This window comes from Macrobrachium rosenbergii, chromosome 19 (assembly GCF_040412425.1).
Source record: "Macrobrachium rosenbergii isolate ZJJX-2024 chromosome 19, ASM4041242v1, whole genome shotgun sequence".
Taxonomy (NCBI): domain Eukaryota; kingdom Metazoa; phylum Arthropoda; class Malacostraca; order Decapoda; family Palaemonidae; genus Macrobrachium; species Macrobrachium rosenbergii.
The window spans coordinates 32,027,058-32,031,656 of record NC_089759.1 but is presented as its reverse complement, the minus strand read 5'-3'; positions in this window follow the sequence as shown (position 1 = coordinate 32,031,656).

The following is a 4,599-nucleotide window of genomic DNA, read 5'->3' as shown; positions in this document are numbered from 1 at the left end:
TTTTTTTATTCAGCACAAAAGAAAAATAAATTGCCTTTCTTTTGATATATAATTCATTAATATTCGTGTTACGTGTGATATGACAAAGGGCAGTGAATCAAAGGCGAAATGTACGAACGAGTTGTAGGTTATCGATAAGTAACACGGTTGGTTACTGTTTTTCAAAAAATCACCAAAAATAGGTACATTGAAATATCGAATTTTTATTTATACGATGAGAAAATTCAATACTTTTTTTCCAATAAATTCAGCTGACTGATGAGTAAGTGGAAGACTAGCTGCTGTAGCAATTCACTTAATAACAGGAAAGAAGCAAAAACGCGTATCAGAGTATCTAAATATTTCCAATTTAAAAGAGACGTGTATTCTCAAACAATATTAATGAATGAGTTTAAATTAGAATCTGAGAAAGAGAGAGACAGTTTATCGGTTCTTATTCAGTCTTCCCTGACAGCAACACACACACATGAAATATATATATATATATATATATATATATATATATATATATATATATATATATATATATAATATATACATATATATATATATATATATATATATATATATATATATATACTAGCTGACCAACCTGTCGCTGCCCGGGAAAACTCTGATAAACTCTCACTCTCTCTCTCTCTCTCTCTCTCTCTCTCTCTCTCTCTCTCTCTCTCTCTCTCTATATATATATATATATATATATATATATATATATATATATATATATATTATATAATTTACGTGTTTGCATACGTGTAGTCCTATTTATAAGTAAAATTATATATGCTCAGGAATCAAGTTTGACTAGAATGCACAATTAAAAAACTGTGAAAGGCTACGGTACCCAGGCTATGAGAGATCACAGCGTCGGAGATCATAAACTTACCTATTTTAATATATACTAGCGTATTTAAATCTAAAATCGGTAATAAACTAATCCCCTCCAATAACAACCTCAAAGCATCAATTTATGAAAAAAATACCAGCTGAAACAAGGAGCCCTTGAAACCGCTATCCTTCCAAACCAGTATTCACTTAATCATGATAGTTACAATAATTTGGTAAAATTCAGCTGTATCATCTTTTAGAGGGAAAGATCGTGCATTCATCTCCAACGTTTTAAAATGCAGTTCATTGCAAAGGTACAAAACTGCTATGTACGTAATCAATGTTACTATTATTAATCGGAAATGGTACAAATAATGGAAATATCCTAAAAATTCATTAATAATAATACGGACTGGCTTTCATTTGAATTTCCATCACCAGAGGACAAGGCATCCATCCCCGAAGTAATTTCCTGGGTAAGACAAACTGGCTATCTGACTACTGAAGCAATTTTGAAGAGAGAGAGAGAGAGAGAGAGAGAGAGAGAGAGAGAGAGAGATTTAGTTGCTCCTTCACCTTATCTTGGTAATTTTGCTGAGCAACGGTTTAGTTTATCGCTATAGTGGTCTATCAAACAGAATTACTTTATTATATACACATGTTTTTATATATGTATATATATGTATGTATATATAATCTCTTAACCTTCGCGAGGATATCTGGAGTCTTTGAGAGAGAGAGAGACCTTACAGACCTTACAGTTCGTTCGGGTTGCCCCAGGTCCCTTAGTGCGAGGCACCTCTGATGTCTACCAGAGAATTGCTAACGCATCTTCCGGTATATTTTGCATCTTCCAATCTTGGATGGTCTGGGATGCATCTTCAATATTTGCCGAGCTTATTCTTAAATACATCTACGCTCATTCCCGAGAGAGAGAGAGAGCAACTTATTGTTTGTAAAAAACCAGGACACCAATGACGGGATCACAAAAGAGATAGTGTCATGATGTTATGATCTTGTAATTGTGCTGCTAATGTGGGATTACAGGGAATAGTTGCGCCTTTGTGTAAGAAAGAAAGGATGAGGGAGACTAGGAAAAAAAAAAGTCATAACTTTGTTCAATATAAATGATATGAAGCACAGGAGGTTTTCATGGGGAGAAAAAAAAAGACAGATTGTCAAATAGTTAGGAGGTTGAATTGATCTGATTTGATGTGATGAAACTGAGGCTGTCAAGCCAGGTCCTTGGGCACTTTCGGCCATTCATTGTTATAGACAGTGAAAAGATGAAGGTACCCAGAAAATAAAGGAGATGAAGTATAAGGATCTAAAGGTGGAATGGGATGACACCTCACAGTGCACAAAGAAGTAAAACTAGAGAGGCTGGACAGCAAGATTTAAGAAAAAAAAAAAAGAAAGTAGCAATGAAAGTAAAATGGAAGGCTACAAACACCCTTTAGCAATAATACCTACAGTACACCACATGAGGTGTACTGACAGCACTACCCTGAATGGGAAATTGGTAGGAAGGGGGATAGTGACTTAGGTTAGACATGTCTGGGTAACAAACGAGTGTTGAATGGGATAGCGCCTTGGCCTTGTCAAAAACCGCTCGTCAATGGAATTTCAGCAAACGTGGCGGAGGTCTGATGTGACAGGCAACGTGTTACTATAATGGTCTATTGTCACTGCAGTCACTTTCCTAAGGATGTTTGTTAATTCCCACATGTTTCTCCCGTAATATTGATGTAAAAAATACACTTTCCAAATCATAAAAATAAAAATGTAACGTTTGGAATCTCGTTATTCTATAAGGATGCTGCTATAGGAAGTAAAAGTGAAATATCTGCCCAGTTTAAAATCAATCGGATAACGATAAATAGCGGATACTGAAGTACAAAACCAAACTGAGTGAATAAACCCTCTAACTAAAAATAGAGTCTAATTCTGTGTACAGTAAACGCTCAACCCCTCTTTGCAAAAGCCAATATTCTACTTTAAGGTAACCTTTATATATTTGCGCGAGGAAGCCTGACATTTACATCAGAAAAAGTTACTTGATGAAGTTAAAAATGATTGTGGGAAGTTCTAAGTAATTCTGCCAACACCCTTTGGTTGGTGCTTATAGTAGTCACAGAACGGTTCATACAGGAATTCTACTGCTTACGATAATACTGTATTCATTTTGGAATATATCTACGACTTATCACGCACACATATAATGACATTCAAGCCAACACAAATAACAACGAGTGTGAATAAAACTCTAAAGATACTGTAGAAGTTTTTGTTAATAGGAGGTTCATCCATTCTCAGATACTTGAATAAGTTCGTGCTAGCATCGGTTGTTAATTCGTTTCTTGTAAGGCTCAATATATATATATATATATATATATATATATATATATATATATATATATATATATATATATATATATATATATATATATATATATATATATATAATATATATTGTGTGTGTGTGTGTGTGTGTACGTTTCTGTGCGTGTGTATCTTTTTCTGTCTGTCCGTCCACATCTACACGTACATAAATGCACACGTAATTGGATAAAAAATTCGCAGATTTACATCGTGCCTTGATGATTATCAAAATATTTCTAATACTTTGCTTTGCTATTTTATTCCGTCTCTTTCATATATAGATTTTCAAGAAAAATGATAGTGAGTGATCTATGTAGAATTCTAAATACCTAAAATACAAAGAAGAAACAAAACATACGTGCTCACTTATTGTGAGTTGTAGAATACAACAAATGTATACACTTTCTAGTCAAAACTTTATTATAAGCTGTGATTCAAATTAAAAAAAAAAATCATCTCAAATTCACTGATTTTCAAATGACATACAATCAAATTAGTCATTCCATGTGGGTAAATTTTTCTGTGATTTTAAAGTAACCTAGTTTGTACCAACCAGTTACAAATTTCTTTCCTTTATGAGCTTGATGTATAAAAGTCTATGCGGGAGGGGATAACAGTCAACTTCAATTAGGGATCTGTTAGGAACAATCGTTTGTCGATTGTTCCCTTAGTGGGTTGTTGCCTCCTTTTGTTGTTTTTGTGTTTTTCTTGCTGGCGAACTGTCGTCTTGTGAATGGCGTCAGACTTCGTCAGTCAGGTTCGTAACAGCAACCAGTCAGGTTCGTAGCAGCAACGAGTCAGGTTCTGGAGGGCGAAACGACTGATGGTCCAAGGTAGCAGCAGCAGGTATCCGTACCTGCGAGTCAGGTCCTGGCAGCAGAGCAGCGGAGAGTTTGTTGAGGACGAGATGGTTGCCGTGTCGGCTCTGTCTTGGTCGTAATTGAAGGAGGACGTCAGTACGTTTCTTGGAGGACGAGATGGTTGCCGTGTCGGCTCTGTCGTGGTCGTCGGTACTGGAGGAGGACGTCAGCACTGTGCTTGAGGACGAGATGGTTGTCGTGTCGGCTCTGTCGGAGTTGTCCTGCAGTGTTCCTGTTAAGCAGCTTGAGGGTGTTTCGACGGCTCTATTGAGTTTGTCTGGTGATGCTGTCCAGAGTTATGCAGTTTTGGTGTTATGTTATGATTATTAATTTTTGCTGCTATATTGGTATGAATAACTGTATTTTGGTAACTGACTCATTTGATTATGCTTATGGTTTTGGTAATTTATTTTGATTTGATCATTTATTGTTCTGGCTTTTATTTTGCTCTGTTCTGAATTTATGTAATGTAATTATTGTGCTGGTCATTTGTTATTGTGCTGCTAATGTTTGTTTTGACTCGTCATAA